General features: G+C 38.0%; 1 long non-coding RNA gene across 1 annotated transcript in view; it reads right to left on the bottom strand.

Moving 5' to 3' along the window:
• The window catches only part of LOC105744561 (uncharacterized), a 63279-nt gene that overhangs the window by 17382 nt on the left and 27026 nt on the right, over positions 1 to 18871 (bottom strand). Inside the window, exons 4-5 of the long non-coding RNA XR_001117588.4 lie at positions 14487 to 14526; positions 10533 to 10695 (exon numbers count right to left, since the gene is read on the bottom strand). This is a non-coding gene — a long non-coding RNA (uncharacterized lncRNA). The remainder of the gene's footprint in view (positions 1 to 10532; positions 10696 to 14486; positions 14527 to 18871) is intronic.

Here is an 18871-nt window from a genome sequence, read left to right as displayed (position 1 = left end):
TATCACAGTGACAGTAGGAACTGGTTTCTCTCACCCATATCAGCCTGCAGCCCTAGCCTAGGCATTAGCCCCACTTCTGGCAGAGAAGAAGCTGGCAGGCCCTGCACCAGCCTAAGCAGGTAACTGCAGGTACCTTTGGTTGGCACAGACTGAAAAATCAGAAGTCTACCGGGGCAACTGCGGTCTTCTAGGACACGCACTGCATAGACTGCTGACCACACCTGCAGCTCCATCCCTGCCCCAGGCAAGGGAGAAAGGGGCATGAAGCTTCATTAGTCTCTCTGGGCAACTACAGTCTAGGCCACCATGACTTGGATCATTTTACACAGCTGTGACTCTGTCCTACTCCTGGCAAAGGAGAAAGCTGGGAGAAGCGTCATCAGTCCCTGGGGCAATGAGAGCAACTTAAGCCCCCTCAGCGTATAGCACCAACTACATCCTTGGCTCCTACTGCACAATCAGCAAGGGAGAAAGGGCAGAAAGCCCTAAACTAAAGAGAAAAACTTCACCCAGAATAAATACTCTAGTAAGCCAGATGCCAAGACACCAGCAAAAAATTACAATCCACACAAAGAAACAGAAAGATATGGCTCCATTAAAGAAATAAGATAAGCCTCCAGATGACATAAAAGAGTTGAGACAACTAATCATAGATGCTCAAACAAATCTCCTTAATAAATTCAATGAGATGGCTAAAGAGATTAAGGATATTAAGAAGACACTAGATGAGCACAAAGAAGAATTTGAAGCATACATAGAAAAATAGCAGGTCTAATGGGAATGAAAGGCACAATAAATGAAATTTTAAAAAACCTCTGCAATCATATAATAGCAGATTGAGGAGGCAAAGGAAAGGATTGGTGAGCTTAAAGAAATGGCCTCTGAAAGTGGACATACAAAACAACAGATGAAGAAAAGAATGGAAAAAATTGAACAAGGTCTCAGGGAACTTAAAGACTGTGAAAAACATGCAAACATACATGTTATGGGTGTCCCAGTAGGAGAAAAAAAGGGAAAAGGTGCAGAAGGAATATTTGAAGAAATAATGGTAGAAAATATCCCAACCCTATTGAAGGACATAGATATCCATGTCCAAGAAGAACAACATACTCCCACCTGAAAAAATCTGAATAGACTAACTCTGAGACACATACTAATCAGAATGTCAAATGCCAAAGACAAAGAGAGAATTCTGAGAACAGCAAGAGAAAAGCAATGCTTAACAAATAAGGGATACCCAATAAGATTAGTGCTGATTTCTCACCAGAAACCATGGAGGCAAGAAGACAGTGGTCTGATATATTTCAGATACTACAAGAGAAAAAATTCCAGCCAAGAATCTTATATCCAGCAAGACTGTCTTTCAAACATGAGGGCAAGTTTACAAAATTCACAGATAAACAGAAACTAAGAGAATTTCTAAGAGATGAGATTTTCAGGAAATATTAAAGGGTGTGCTAGAGCCTGAAAAGAAAAGATGGAGAGAAAGGCCTGAGAGTCTAGAAATGAAGATTAAATCAATAAAAGTAACCAAAAGTGTCATAAAAGTGGGGAAAATAAAATATGACAGGTAAACTCAAAGAGGAATAAACAATCAACAATGTAAAGTACTTGTATTCAGAAAACTGCAACTCAATGTTACAAGAAATCAAAAAAGGCCCAGATAACTGGAAGAGCATTCCATGCTCATGGACTGGAAGACTAAATATCATTAAGGCATCAGTTCTACCCAAGTTGATATACAGATTCAATGCAATCCCAATAAAAATTCCACCAGCATTTTTTTAAAAACTTTCAAATGCAATTATCAAATTTATTTGAAAGGGTAAGGTGTCCTGAATAGCCAGAAACATCTTAAGAAGGAAAAGAGAACTTTCATCTCCAGATTTGAAATTATGTTACTTAGCTATAGTGCTAAAAACAGCATGGTACTAACATAAAGGCAGACACATAGGCCAATGGAACCAAATTTATGGTTCAAAAACAGACCCTCGTGTACGGCTAAGTGATTTCTGACTAGCCTATTAAACCCACACAACTTCAGCAATAAATGGTGCTGAAAGAAATGGATATCCATAGCCAAAAGTAGGAAAGAGGACCCCTATCTCACATCTTACTCAAAATTAACTCAAAATCGATTTAAAAAAAAAAGAACTAAATATAAAAGCAAGAACCATAAAACTTCTAGAAGAAATTGTAGGAAAATATCTTCAAGCCCTGTTGGTAGGTGGTGGATTCTTAAAGGAGATAAGAGGACTGAGATGGGCTACTGATGTCTAATGTATGTAGAAGTTTTAATTAGCTTTAATGTAAAAGTGTGGAAAGGTATAGAGTGGATGGTTACAAATAGTAACAGTTAGCTTATAAACGGGGATGTGACTGAAAATGGTAGTCTAGGGACATAAATGCCAATTGACAGAATACTACAGAATAATCCAGGACTGAATATCCCAGTAAACCAAGAGGTGGATGAGAATTGTGGTTGATGGTACAGAAGCAAGAGTGTCCTTTGTGAGCTAGAGCAAATGTATTTGCTACTGCAGTGTGGTGGGAATGTGGAGAAGCATGGGAAAAATACAATTGAAGTGATTTATGGACTGTGGTTAGCAGTAATAATGTAATATCCTTGCATGCATGCCAAAGATGTATTGTGTTAATAATGGGGCAGTATGGAGAATGCATGCCAAATGCACACTATGGACCTAGTAACAATCAGATAATAGTATTTTATCTGCAACAAATGTTCCACCACAGTGTGGTGTGTTGCTAGATGGATGTTGTTTGGGAATTCTGCACATGTGCATGATTGTTTTATACGTTTACAACTTCTGTCATAAAAAATATATTTAAACAATAATAATAGGGTGGGTTGGGGGAAAATACACCAAGTATAAAATAAGGACTATAATTAGTAGTAAGATTTTGACAATATTCTTTCATAATCTGTGACTAATGTCTTACAACAATGCAAGGTGTTGGTGGAGAGTTGATGTATGGGACCCCTGTATGATGTTATGCATGTTTGCTCTATAAGTCCCCAACTTTTACTATACATTTATTGTTTATGTATGTTCATATATAAATGATATAAAGATAATAACAATAACAGGGTGGGTTGGGGAAAATACTTTGGTTAGTAGTAATATTTTGACAATGCTCTTTAATCATTAGTTTAAAATGTTTGACAACAATGCAAGGTATTGGTGGTAGGATGAGATATGAGAGTCCTGTATGATGCTGTGTATGTTTGTTTCGTAAGTTCACAACTATTACTATACACTTATTGCTTACATATGTTTATGTATGAGTGATATACTTCAATAATTTTTTAAATTAAAAAAAGACCATTATCCAAATGATAAACACTTATTTTACCAGGTTAAAAAAGAATTATGAGTACAGCATCAATACATTAAATCCAAAATAAAATTAGTTTTTAAAATATATTAAAATATTTAGCCTTGGTGATAGCTGATTCATTCATTCATTCTCAATATGTGCTAGGTCAATAGAAAGGACACCTGGTGAACATAGCAAAATCTCTGCCCTCATTGAGGAGCTTATCTTCTAGTGGGGGAGAATAGAAGTAGATTAGTGCTACAATAAATAAATTAATCAAATAAGCACAAAATGCACTAAGTGCAAGAAAATAACTAGCTTATTTACTGAGAGAGAATAGAAGTGATGATGTTAGTACAGATGGGACAGGCAGGGAAGCCCTCTCTGATAAACTGAGACACAGAAAATGAGAAGAAAGTTCTTTGGGAATAGCTGGATTAGTGTTGGGGCAAGAAAAACAAGTGAATAATCAGAAAAGAGGCTGTGGGTGCAAAGGAGATTGCTGATCATGGAGCAGTTCTGGGGGCACCAGAAGCCACGGGAGATTGAGTCACATTAGGAAATATACTGAAACTAGGATGGAAGTGATGTCCAGGTAATAACTGATACTTGGGAGACTTGGGCTTAATGCCATTACTGAGGTGAACAGAGAAAGAAAGCATGATTGGATTAATTGTGACAGATTGTTAGTTAAAGGTAAGCATTGCTGTGGTGGTTTGAAACTGTATGTACCCCATAGTCATGTCCTTAAAGCTAATCCATTTCCAGGAGTGTAAACTTGGAGTGTAAGGAGGGCCTTTTGAATAGGTTACTTCAGTTAAGGCATGACTCAGGGTTGTGCTTAATCTTCTTACTGGGGTCCTTTATAAATGGAATGAATACACAGAAAAAGAGAAAGCCATGGAAGAAAGAAGCTGAAAGCAATGAAACCCAGAAGAGAAGGAAGAGACCAGCATATGTCACCATGTGTCTTGCCATGTAACAGAGGAGTCCAGGATTGCCAGCAGCCAGTCTCCAGGAAGAAAGTGTCACTTGATGATTCCTTGATCTGGACATTTTTCTCAGCTTCAAACTGTAAACTTGTAAACTAATAAATTTCCACTGTTAAAAGTCAATCTGTTTGGGAAGTGGATTTGGCTCAACTGACAGAGCACCCACCTACCATATGGGAGGTCCAAGGTTCAAACCCAGAGACTCCTGGCCTGGGCCTACGCATAGTGCTGATGAACACAAGGAGTGCCATGCCACGCAGGGGTGTCCCCCACGTAGGGGAGCACCACACGCAAGGAGTGCCCCCTGCAAGGAGAGCTGCCCCGTGTGAAAAAAGGGCAGCCTGCCCAGGAGTGGCACCACACACACTGAGAGCTGATGCAGCAAGATGACACAACAAAAAGAGACACAGATTCCCAGTGCCACTGGGACACAGAAGAACACACAGAGAATGAACACAGAGAGCAGACAACAGGGCAGGGGTGGGGGGGTGAGAGAGAAATAAATAAAAAATAAATCTTAAGAAAAAAGTCAATCCATTTAATGGTATCTGCTTTTGGCAGCCTAGCAAACTAAAAAGATTTTGGTACCAGAAGACTGGGGTGCTCCTGTTGAAAATACCAAAAATGTTTTAAAAAAAAAAAAAAGGCTTTGTAATTGGGTAAGGAGTAGAGGTGGGAAGAGAATTGGGAGGTGTTTGATTGAAAAGGCCTAGATTGCTTTGAAGAGACTGTTGATAGAAGTATGAACACTAAAGTTACTTACAATGAGGGCTTTCACAGAAATGAATGTGTCATTGCAAACTGGAAGAAAGGTGAACCTTCCTTTAAAGTAGCAAAGAATGGCAAAATTGAGTCCTGATGTTGGATGGAAGGCCAGACTTGAAAGTGACAAGCTTGGATATTTAGCTGAGGAGATTTCTAAACTAAATGTGGAACATGCTGCTTAGTTACTCCTTGCAGCTTATAGTAAAATGTGAGCGAGAAGGCATAAGCTGATAACTGAACTCCTGGGCACAAAGAAACCAGAAATTAATAGTTTGGAAAATTCTGAGCTTCTGGAAAATGAGTCCCCCAGAGAATAGTGCTCTATGTGAGGATTTAACAGAACATGGAACCAGTTAGCCATTTCCTTGCAAGTTGGGATTGGAAATGCAGTTACCCAGAAAGGATTTATGAAAAGTTCTTTTATCTGAGGGTTTGGGTTGGGTCCTTGTGTACTACATATGAAAGCAGCAATTTTTTTGTGGGATCTATGTGAATGGAACCACTGCCAGCCTGCACTAAATAGGACAAGACAGGGACAAATTGGAGGAAAAATCACTTCAAGGACAGGATCATGGAAGGTGAGGTTTGGACCAAAAACATCTGCTAAGACCAAGAGAGCAGACCCACCCCTGTGTATGGAAAGGGTGAGTATACTCCAGAGCTTGCAGAGGGTAGGCCTTTCTGCCCCTTGGTTCAGGAAGAGTGTTACTACCCTAATGTACTCAGATACCTGAGGGTTTGCAGAGAATTTGGCCTTCACTCAGTTGTTTGGCAAGGGTGGAGCCTAGAGTCCATCCTGATGTTTGAAGATGTTAGAGCCTTCGCCCCAGTGTTTGGGGAGATCATGGCTGCTGTGCAAGAATTTGAAAAGGGTGGGGCTACTGCTCCATCATGCCCAGAGAAGAAAACCTTGTTCTATAGATGATTCTCAGACCTTGAAATCTAATAGGGTATGTCCTGCACAATTTCAGAATTGTTCGGGACTCATAACTCCTGTTTTCCTTCCAATTTCTCCTTATGGGAATGGAAATGATTATCCTATCACTGTCACTCCATTGTATACTGGGAGCAGGTAAGTTGTTCTCTAGGTTTCACAGGTCCACAGCTGGAGGGGAACTGTGCACCAGGACAGATCATACCTATAACCAATTTTGGTAAGACTTTGTATAAAATGTTGTTTCTGAAATGATTTAAGGTTTTTGGCATATTGTGATGGAATGAACGTATTTTGCTTATGGAAAGAACAAGTCTTTTTGGGGTCCAGAGAGTGGAGTACAGTAGTTTGAAACTGTATGTACCCCAAGAAAATCATATTCTTTAAGCTAATTCATTCCTTTGGGTGTAAACCTATTCTAAGGAGGGCCTTTTGAATAGGTTACTTCAATTAAGGCATGGCCCAGGGTGGAAATTAATCTTCTAACTGGATTCTTTTATAAACTGAAAAAATACAGAGAGGGAGAGAAAACCACAGGAGCAAGAAGCTGAAAGCAATGAAACCTGGAAGAGGAGGGTGAGACCAGTAGATGATATCAAGTGGCTCGCCATGTGACACAGGAATTCAGGATCACCAGCAGCCAGTCTTCAGGAATAGAGTGTCACCTGATGTTGATGCCCTGATTTGGACATTTTTCGCAGCTTCAAACTGTAATCTTGTAAGCTAGTAAATTCCCATTTTTAAAAAGCCAACTTATTTTATGGTGTCTTCTTCGAGTATCTTAGCAAACTAAAACAATTATTCTAGCATTGAAGTCCCAAATATTTTGCAAACCAGTTGGCAATTCCTAAACTAACTGACTAGCTATTAGAGCATCACTACTCAAATTTGTGATGACATGAAAGTTTGAATGATTATTTTCAACTAATAATATTACTATAATGAAAAGAAATAAATTTCTATGTAATATCCCTAACACCACCTAATCTTGATAACTATCAGTAGTCTGAGCATTTAATAGAGTAGAAGTGGGTATAATGGTTTCTGATTTGCAACACTCCTGGAGCTTTTACCACTGAGAAAGCATGGAATTGTATTGTCACAAAATAGTTTTAGGATAACAAAATATTGCGTGCTCTTTTGTGTGTGTGTGTTTTGAGTTTTGGGATCTGAAGTACCAGGACTGGGGACTGAACCAATGGACCTCATATTTGGGAAACTGGCACTCAACCAATGAGCACGTTGGCAACCCTGAGTTGTTGTTGTTGTTCCTTATTAATATCTGTTTGCTTATTGTTTGTTTCTTTTGTTTGTTTGTTTGTTTTTTTAGGAGGCATCAGGGACCAAACCAAGGACCTTCCATGTAGGAAGGAGGTACTCAAACACTTGAGCCACATCTGCTCCCCCTAACTCATTTTTTCTTTGCTCTTCAAATATTTGGCTCAGTTGATTATATCCAATGCCAGTGGGTCTTTTAAATAACTTCATAACTGAATTAACTTTGCTCTTCAAAGCTCAGTTGGTACCCCTAAAACTCTGCCAGTTTTCTCAAAAGTCTATGTTGTTTTTTCTTAAAGAATTCTCTGCTTTTACAAAAATAGCTCAAAGCATAGTCCTAAAATCAAAGGTCACTTGTGCCATACTGAAAGGATGTTCAGTACATTCTTTTGTCATATAGTAAAATCCTCACTTTGTACTAAAGCAGAGACATAAAGAAGGTAAGTGACTTGCTGAGATCATAAAGAAAACCTATAATGAAAAGGAGAAATGATACCCAACCCTGACAGTAAAGAGCAAGGAGGCTCCAATTATCTTAAAAATAAGCCTACCAAGCGGTCATCAGCATGACCCAGAAATAAACTACCTGGCCATTTAAAGGTGGATATGATTGCACAAGAGGAAAAAAGGCTCAATGTAGCCATTTGCCTTCATTTCAAGTTTCCATTCTTCTTTTACAAAGATTGAAAAGTGGAGATTTTCAGCCTCATTTTCAAGATAAGGAAGATGAAGTTTATTGGAAGATTAAGGGTCTAGTTGAATGGAAGTTACCTGAGAATAATGGAATTAGAGACACCAACTGCTATGTAAAATAGAAATAGTGGTCTGAGAGACAGAGATTTACTTGTAGAACCCAATGACAAAGGAAGAAATTCTAGTAAAAGTAGAAAAGATAAAGAGAAGAGCAAAGATGGGGAACTTTAGAGAAATGTATTAAGTTCCCTTTCATTATCTCCCAGAAAACCGAAATCAGTTTATTGACATAGGTTCATAGGTTGATTCTAGACGACTGAAGGCTCACTCATAAAATGGTGGCTCTTTATGTACCTGCCAGTCAAAAAGAGAAGAAGCATTCCCAGAAAGCACAAGAACCAAGTCATCAGAAGCAAAAGTTCTGCTATGGGAATGGCTGTATTACTTAATATGATAAGGCAAAAAAACCAAAGGCCACTGGGGACAGCACAGAAAACTTTCCACAATGATTCCAAGCAGTGAGAGCAAGAAAACACTCTGATTTTAAGTGTAATAGACTCTATTGTCCCATACAATCAGCTTGTGCTTGCATAGGACATGAGTGACAGGACAAATGTTCAAGCAACAGAGCTAGATAATGTCATAAGTAGTAAATATCTAGCTCTAATGAACATTGGACTCCTATTCCTTGAAGAAGGAGCAAAATATGAATAAACTATTTTGGCTAGGAAAATAGAGAAAATCCAAGTCTACTGTGCCAAGGATCTAAACTTTTAACATGACATGAGTAATGTGAAAGAAGTACTTCCAATTTTACTGTTCACATGCCATGATCCAATTCAACTAAGGATGTCTTTAAAAGATGTAAGGTCCCCAAGGTGGTACTAAGAAGTCTAGGACTATACTGTATCAGTCACAATGTTATCCTTAGCAAGAACATTTCAACCATAGATTGTTAAAGAGGCTAAAACCACTCAGGGTAGAGCAGAGGGATGGTGTTACCACCAGGTTCCCACTACATGTCTATATCACCTAAAGTGGTGATACTAACAAGTTAATTCCCCTTCCATTGACCTCTGCAGTTGATAACAGAGGACAATGAATACTTAAAGATACCTGAACATCACATTCTGAATAGTAAACTGTATTCTCTCTAGCTATAGCAGCGCTGCCCGAAAAGGAAGCCTCTAACCACATGTGGACTACTGAGTAATTGAAATGTGTCTAATGAGGTGCTGTGAGGGTAAAATATGCACTAGATTTAGAACAGTACAAACTAAGGAATGTAAAAGATTTCATTAATAATTTTTCATATTGACTTCATGTTAAAATGCTAATATTTTGGGTATATTGGGTTAAAGAAAATATTTTATTAATTTCACCAATTTCTTTTTATTTTTTTTAATGTAGCTACCAGAAAATTTAAAACAATATATGTGGTTCATATCATATTTTTATTGGACAGTGATGAGCTATAGCGTCCATATGGCAAAGTACTGATAAAAACAAACAACAACAGAGATAAAAATTTCCTTCAGGAAGTCCTGGTTAGAGATTGAGCACTGCCACACAGTCTTTGTATCATCAAAAGACTCTAATAGATGGAAGGCTACATTTTTCCATGTGACTGAGAAACAAGGAAATCTCTGATTCTAAAAAAAGAAAAAAAAAATTAAGCCAGAGAGTCACAAATTAAACTACTTATGTAGAAAACTACTAGAGCTTTTAAGAGACCATAAGCTCAAAGAATTGTAAGAGTAGACCCCATCTAATAGGTGGACTAAGAATGATTACTGTGAGGATTGGGTGCACTAAAATGTGGAAATGTAAAATATAGTCCAGAATGCATTTGCAATATTTGCAATATTACTGTAGACACACATCAGTATAAACTAATCCCAACAGAGACATCCTCTCTATGATATACTTGTAATTAATTTACTCAACACCTATTCCAGTACCTTTCTTACATTTCTTCCTATACCACAGAGGCAGAAAGATGAAGGTACATTTCCCAAACTCCATAGCAGCTTGGATTCCAGATGTTGATATTGGTTTTACCAATCAGTTATGCAACTGCAAGACTGAGTATGTGGGGAAGTAGCAGACCAAGACCATCTATTGTGCAAGCTTGGTTCTAAAGCCGACAGTTGGAAGGAAAGCTTCAACTGAACAGGCAGCTTCTGGATGGTGGCCAGATCAGCAGCTCCTTGGTGGCCCAGATCTGCCATTTAGCTGTCATTCCTGGAAGCTCAGTCTAATATCTATCTCTTCAGCTGTGAAGTGTTCATTAAAACAGTACCTTTATCAAAGACTTGTTATGAAGAATAATATGTTAATATGCATAAAAGGGTTTAGCCCAATGCTTGGCACTTAGAAGGTATTAGAATTTTAATGTTAGCTCTTGGATTTGAATTCAGATTTGAATTCAAGGTTGATCATGGAGGGAAGTTTGCATAGGAAGTGAGATTTTGGCCAGAGGTAAATCTGATTAAGTTTCCCTCTAATGGACCCAATAAAAGTCCACTAACCTGGAACCATGCGTTGAAGAGAAGTTGGATAAAGCATCTTGATCCATAAATTCTGGAGAGATGGCAACTTCAGAGGACCTGGGGTAAAGGAACTTGCCTCACAGCAATATTTCTTGAAGCTGTGAACCTGGGACTGTTCAGGATAATGTATAAGGTGTAGGGCCTATAAATAGAAATACCTCATTAAAAATAACAAAATAGAATATAAAAGAATTTTTTAAATGTTTGGCTGCTTAGTTCTCATACAAACAGAGAAACGTTAGATAAAATTTGAACTAAGTTGTTTCCTAAGACAACATTGCTGTCTTTATTCCAGAAAGGCATCATTAATTCATTCTTTAAATGGCTATTGAAACTCCAGCTTCCTAGGCATTTTAGTCAGTGGGAATAAAATTAAAGGAAACAAATCAGTGGCATGTAGTTGTAATACTGAAGGTTGATAGGAGCCAAAATGAAAAAGGAGTAGCGTTGGGTGAAAACAGTCAATCTTGGGCAACCATTCTCAGGGTGAATAGGTGTCAGTGGAACAATATTCCCTAAAATTTTTTTTTCTTACTTCGCTCTTTTCTTCAGCCTTCTCCCAAACTCCCTTTTGCCCAGAAGAGGAACCACAATCAATCTAGAAGCAATATTAGAAGCTGCCTGGCAAAAGCTAAGGCAGCAACTTTTTTTAAAACAACCTGAAACTTATAGAAAATTTATGAGTACTACACAAAGACATTTATCCTTGAATTATTTGAGAATAAGTTGCTGATATGATGTAGCTTCACACTCAAATACTTTAATGTGTATTTCTTACAGACAAGGACATTCTCCTATACAATCACAAGATAACTATCAAAACAAGAGGTTAACACCGACATGTTGCCACCAACAAATCCTCAGACCCCATGGAAGTCTCACCAAATATTCCAATAATGTTCTATATAGGGTTACTCTGCTTCAGAATCAGGCTCACATTTAGTTGTCATGTCTCTTTAGTGTCGTTCAGTCTGGAATAGTTACTTTTCTTTCAGGATCTGTGCACTTTTGAGGATTATAGGTCTGCTATTTTGTAATATTCTCCTCGATTATGGTTTCACTGATGTTTTCTTGTGATTAAATTAAAAATATCACAGCTGTGAAGCTTCTCATTTCATCCCATATATAAGATAGTACACAATCTCTATTTGTCCCATTGCTAAGAATGTTCACTTTGATCACTTGATTAAGATGAGATCTTCCAGGCTTCTCTACTGCAAAATTATCCTTTATCTTTCTGTAATTAAGCAGTTTGTGTAGAGGTATTTTTAATCTATGCAAACATTTCTTTCTTTGTCAAACTTTTAATTTATCCATGTTTTCATTTATATCAGTATGGATTTGTAGTTTCTGATTTCATTCAATGAGTTATAATCCACTATTATTATTCTTTATTTTGTCTCATATTTGGTCAGTGGGAGTTCCTTCCAACTGGCTTCTGTATCTGTTAGACATATCCACAAATTTCTTGAAGCACTTCTTTATATTTTGGTCCCAAAACACATTACAGATTCTTTTTGTATTTTCTCTGCCATAGCCCTGGAATCAGCCATTTGTCTAAGAAGCCCTGATTACTTTTAGTGGAGACTGGCATTTAAAAGCTGTGATGAATAATGATGTGCCGTTCAGGTCCTCCTTCAAAGAACTTGTTGCCCAGAAGCTAGAAATACTGTCAGCTATAAGCCACTTTAGAGAGTACCTCAGCTACAAACAGCCACTTTACTCCAGGTAGTAACCAACATGCAATCGAGGCAAGTATGAAAGTCTAGACATTCAGAGTGGGACAGCTGATGAAGCATTTTGGACCCAGAATTCCCAATGGTATAGTCTGAAGCTGTCAGGACTCCATTACTTCTTGACTGCTCTCTTCTACCCAATCCTATGTCTTCCCCCTCATTTCCAGAGATGTCTATCCTAAAGCCCTACCTGATAAGAATTCTGAAAACAGAACTTTGTCTCAGGGTATGGCTCTTGAAAAACCAAACTGCAACTGAAGCCAAGATCTAAGCACTGAGTTTACTCATTGATATTGGTGTCTCTGCTTCCAGACTCTCTTAATGTGCAGAGTATGTGTGTGTGTGTCTCTGCACTGTGTGTGTGTCTAAGCATAAATACATTTACAGCTAAATGTATTTATACATCTCTGGTAGGCTGAAAAATGGCCCACTAATCAGCTCCAAAAAGATATGAAGGAAGCTTAAATTCATATTGCAAAATGATATAAGTCAGTCAGAAAAGGCTACATACTGTATGACACCAATGTCATTCTAGAAAAGGCAATACTGTAGAGACAATAAAACAGTTAGTAGTTGCCAGAGGATCAGGGAGAAGAGGAGGAATGCATATGTGGAATACAGGGCATTTTTAGGGTCATGAAACTATTCTGTATTATACTGTAATGGTGTAAAATGATGACATTATGCATTTGTCAAAATGCATAGAACTATATGACACAAAGCATGAGTCCTAATGTAATCTATGGATTTCAGTTAACAATAATATATCAATATTGATTCATAAATTGTGATAAATTACCACACCAATGCAAGATGTTAATAATAGGAGAACTGGTGTACAGAGGGGACAGAGGATATATAGGAACTCCACAGTGGAAAATATTGGAAAAGTATTTTTAAAAAATATAAGTGCAAACTTGTAGTAATAGAGAAAAATGAGAAGGCGTATAAGAAATTATAGTTATATCCATTACTTGACTTATCTATGAATATAATTTAGTGAATCATAATAATGGAAATGTTGATTATTACTTGAAAAAATTATTGTATAAGTATTTTGGGATAGGAGTGAAGAGAAAGGACATACAAAAAGAGTTAAATACTAATCTTCATATCAAGAAGTCAATTTAATGTCTGAAATTGGTAAATCAAGGAATGAAATAGTATTCTATTGTTCAGCCCCTGAGTTTACCCTGACTGTTTCTTTTCTGACAGTTTTCCCAGGCTGAGTCACCACCCTTATCTCCACCACTTCTGCCAAGCTCTCCAGGCTGGCTGGAGTTCAGAAGTTCAAAACCTTTATGGCCCACACACACCACATGCTGAACCTATCCAGACCATCCCTCTACCTCTGGACTTGGATGCAAGTGGAAACACCATGGGGTATGGGATAAGGCTCCCTGAGTGACCACCAAGGGACCAGATGACATGATACTGAAGTGCAAAAGACCTCCTCAGCAAGTGAACTCTGACCAAAAGGAAGAGACAGGAAGAAGTCAAGCAGAGAAATTCCCCTTCCTTTCACTCATCCATGAGGTGCTTGGGAGTTGGGCTACTCAGTACAGTCCATGTGGAACAATCCACCACTGTAAGAACATGCTTGTTAAGTGCCCAGCATGATACTGCATTACACAGCATTGCTTTGTACCTTTCCTTATGCCACTTCATTTTCACTGCTCCATGGGTTTAACGCAATGAAATAGAGAATCAATATATTAATCCTTAAATTAACTTGTTTCTAGAGGTTCTAGGCTTAGACAGCATTTTAAATATATATGTATATATATATACCCCCCCCCCAATCTGGTTGGATCATCATCTTTTTTGGTGGGTTGCTTCACCATGCACAGGGGTTCAGGGTGAGGAGCTGCACCTCTCCTCTCCCTGCAGGTTTGGGATGCGTTTTTTCTTTTTTTACCAGGAGGTCCTGGGGATAGAACCAGGGTCCTCCTTATAGTTAACAGGCACTCAATTGCTTGAGCCGCAGCTGCTTCCTGACAGCATTATTTTCAAATACATAGATATATACTGAAAGAAATGGCTGCCACAAGAGGGTGGGACTAGGACAAAGGGAGAGTGAACCAGAAGATCATTAATTTGCTTTATAAGCCTCTCATACAACTGATTGTTAAGACTATGTATTACTTTCATAAGATAAAATTAATTTTAAAAGAATATATATGCTGTATATGGTTACCTGCATTCAAAAGTGTTCCCATCCTTTTCATAGGTTTTCCCTATAAAACAGAAAAACAAACCAACAATTATTTTAGTAACATTATAATAATGTTGTAGCATAAATCTCTATACATTTTATAGATTTTTTTAAAATTCCCTTTTTATGAAAAGCAAAGTACCACCTTAAGATCAATACCTCCAAGTAGCCTGTTTAAAGCGCTATATATTTTAAGTGGAACCAAGGGCTTTATGAAAGAAATACAGTGAATCAATCTATAGACCAATCTTAATGAATTATAGAGGAAAGAGGAGCCACTAAAAAAAGAAGCCATTTTATTTTTACATTGAGTGTTTTTGAAAAATAGAACCAAGAGTGGAATTAATGATTTAATTAAGCCACTTAATGTTTTATTAAACTCAGTAGGGCCTAGAGTTCCTGTGCAATTAACAGCTTTTCAATAAGACCTCATTATTTGTTTTTGCCAAAGAATTCATGTTTATTATTAGATGTGCCTGTATTACAAGGCCTCTAATTGTTTTCAGGAAGTCATATATATCCATATATTACAAAACATTTCCACTAGGGGAACACAAAACTCTTCTGAAAAAAAAAATCAGGTCAGGTTCTAAAAGCATGATTTATTTAGCTTGGTTACTACTTTCCATGAAGAGCTCTATTTCTGCTCTATTCAGCAAGATATCTACTCTGCTTTTATAGCAGAGGGACTCAAGGTCACCAGTGCAAAACCCACTTGAGGTTGATGTATTCAGCGGGAAGCCTGAAGCACCAAAGATAATTTTCTCACTGAAACCTATTAATTCTTTCTCTTTCTTTGGCATATATCCTTCCTCATCCCTAAATCTCCCAATTTTGTATCCAACATATATTTGTTTATTAGTCAGTGAAAGTAAAGAGAAGATGAAAGTGGATTAAAGGGGACTTCCAAGATAATTTACAAATGCAACCTGCCTATTTTCATTTGAAGCATTGAGAATAGATGCGAACAGTCCTGGCAGAGAGAGAAAGGGCAGAGAAATACAAAAACAAGAATTAAAATGGAACCCAACATGCATGCATTCCCTGAATCCCAACTTTCCCTTTATATGAGCTTATTTATATAGCTTCATCTCTAAGTCCTAAGACAGTATGAGACTATAGACCATTAATAAGTTACAGGGGCAGTGTCTTCATAGCCATGTCAGTCCTATTAATATTTTACTTTGGTCTATGTATTGCTAGAGGTAAACTTTTCAGACAAAAGCTACATTTTAATCAGAAAGGAGTATCTGTCACCCTAATGCTGACATCTATGTTCACAGATCAAAGCCTTTCCAGATGGCCATGTTCCTACACTCTCAGAGAGCAACTGTCTTCTCTAGCTCCATATTTACAGAAAACAAAGACACACAATGGAATGCTTTAGTCAAATTTATAACTCACTAACTTCAGATCAACCCAATGTTACAAATTTATTTTCTTCATTGTCTCTCCTAATGGATTTCCATACCCCTTATCTGGTTCGAAATAAAACTTTAATAGATTCCATTGTGAGAAGATGGAGGAGTTGGGAGTTTCAGGTCTGAGTCCATCTAAGAGAACAACTACTAAACAAGAAGGGACCGTCTGAAGCAATTATTTTGAAACTCCAGAGGCCACAAGAACACTGTACAGCACACAGGAAAGAATGGAAGAGGCTGATAATTACAGTAAAGAACAGAAAATTACTCTCTGCATGGGATGTACCAATACCCACCCCGTACTCTTGTGACAGGCCACTGTGGGATCCAGTCCCTGGCTAGATGGCTGGTGACAGAAAACTAAGGGAGGGCACAGCCAAACACTGATTATGGCTTTTGATAGGACTTTGGATCATGGGGAACCCTGCTTTGAGGGTGGCCATTGTTTAACAAACAATGGCAACAGCAGTCATTGTTTCAGCCTGGCCTTCACAGGGGCTATTGTGGAGGACACTTAAAGACGCTTTGATTCTTCAGGGCTGTGGAGACAGCAGGTTGAAGGCAGCCAGAAAAGCTCAGCTTTGGAGAGTAGTGGAAGAGGCTCTTGGCACTCTTCATGATTTCCTTGCCAGGGCACATTGGAGCCATCGCACCCCTTTGTGTGTCCCTGGTCCTACTTCAGCTGGATGTAACTGACTTGAGAAAGTCCTCTAGCTTATATACCCCTCCTCCCAGAATTTGCCCTCCAGGCAAAAGCAGCTTGAGACAATAAAAGGAAATTAAGAAACTACAGAGGTAGGCAAACTGGATCAAAGTTTTGCCAGCTTCAAACAACCTGGAGAGGGAGTTCTGTTTCCTAGGAAATAGAGGGGACAACCAAAATTCCTGTAAACAAGAGAAGTCCAAAACAACTAACAAGCAAAAGCCCAGGACAAGACAGGCCCAGAAATACTAGGAAAGCCCTGGGCAGACCATTTTGGTAGGATGACTGAAACTCACAAAAATCTTTGTCTTATTCAGCTGGTTATAAAATCAAGAAACAGACATCACAGGGAAAAGGTCCCAGAGTTTATATCTTAAAATATTAAAATGTACAGTGTGCAACAAAAGAATACAAGACAAACAAAGAAACAGGAAATGATGACCCACTCAAAGGAAGAGGGAAAGAAATTCAGAAAACGCCATAAGAAAAGACCAAAATGTGGCCATATTGACCAAAGCCTTTTAAAAAAAATGATCTTAAAAATGCTCAAGAGGTTGAAGGAAAATAGGGGGAAAGACCTAATAGATATCAGGAAAACAATGAATGAGCAATATGAGAATCTTAGTAAAGAGAAATTTTTGAAATCCACCAAACAGAACTACTGGACTTGAAGACCACAATAACTGAAATGAGAAACTCCCAGAAGGGTTTTGAAAGCAGATTGGAGGTAGCATTACGAAGAATTAGTGAACTCAAAGACAAGACATTTGAAATGAGTCAGTCTGAGGAGCAAAAAGACAAAAGAATTATTAAAAGCAAAATCAGCCTAAGACACATCTGGGACACCATCAAGCATACCAATATATACATTATGGGAGTCCCAGAAGGAGAAGAAAGAAAGAAAGGGGCAGAAGGAATATTGAAAGAAATAATGAAGCAAAACAAAGAACTTCCCAATAGCAAAAGATATGAATATGCAGATCCAAGAAGTGAGAAAAAAACAAACAGAATAAACATGAAGAAAAATACACCCAGTTATATATTGATCACATCATCTATTGCAAAGTATAAGGAGAGACTTCTGAAAGCTGCAAGAGAAAAGCCATGTTATGTACAACGTTATGTACAAGGGAGTCCCAACTAGAGTGAGGGCCAACTTCTCATCAGAAACCATGCAGGCAAGAAGGCAATGGGTTGAAATACTTAAAATGCTGAGAGAAAACAACTGCCAATGAAGCATTTTATAACCAGCAGGGCTTACTTTCAAAAATGATGGAAAGATTAAGACATTCTCAGATTTTTTTAAAAAGCTGAGGGAGCTCATCATTACTATACTTTCTGTTCAAACAATGCTGAAAGGAAAGAACATTAGACAGCAGTTCAGAGCAGCTGAAATAAATAAAACCCTGTGGTAAAGGTAACCATTTGGCTAATTGTAAATGCCAGTATTATTGTAGTATCTTGTTTGGTATGTAACTCCACTTATTACTTCCAATAAGTGCTAAATTGCAAATGTATAAAAAGTAATGATAAAGCTATGATTTTGGACATACAATGTACAAAATATAAGTGGCAACAAGTACACACAGTAAAAGGCTGAAGGATAGAGAAGAATAAGAAAAATATATATGTATGCTATTGAAGTTAAGTTGGTATTAACCCATATATGATTGTTACATATTTATGATGTTAAATTTTAACCCCATGGTAACCACAAGGAAAATAAATGAAAGATATATCTAGATAAAAGATACTCACTATGTGTAACAGTTTGATATGATTATGAATTCCAAAAATAGATATTGGATTATGTTTGTATTCTGGTCTGAGCAAATTATGATTAGGGCTTTGACTGAGCCACATCATTAGGGTGTTCAGGCCCTAACCCTTGGTGGGTAGGGACTCACAGATAAAAAGCATGGCAAAGGACAGGGTTGAGGGTTTTTGATGTTGGAGTTTTGATGTTGGAGATTGATGCTAAAGCCTTAGGTTGGAGCCCTGGGAAGTAAGCTCACAGAGGAAACAGAAGCAAGCCCCAGGAAGAGAGGAATGCTGAGTTCAGGAAGAAGCAAGCCCTGGGAAGAAAGGAACCATGAACCCAGAGAGAAGCAAGACCCTGGAAGGGAAGAACCCAGGAAGTCTGAACCCTCATAGCCGTCGGCAGCCATCTTGCTCCAACACATGAAAATAGACTTTGGTGAGGGAAATAACTTGTGCTTATGTAAGTTTTTGGGATATCTGTA

The sequence above is a fragment of the Dasypus novemcinctus genome, chromosome 2, assembly GCF_030445035.2.
Source record: "Dasypus novemcinctus isolate mDasNov1 chromosome 2, mDasNov1.1.hap2, whole genome shotgun sequence".
NCBI classification, from domain to species: Eukaryota; Metazoa; Chordata; class Mammalia; order Cingulata; family Dasypodidae; genus Dasypus; species Dasypus novemcinctus.
This window is presented reverse-complemented; position numbering and strand designations above follow the sequence as displayed.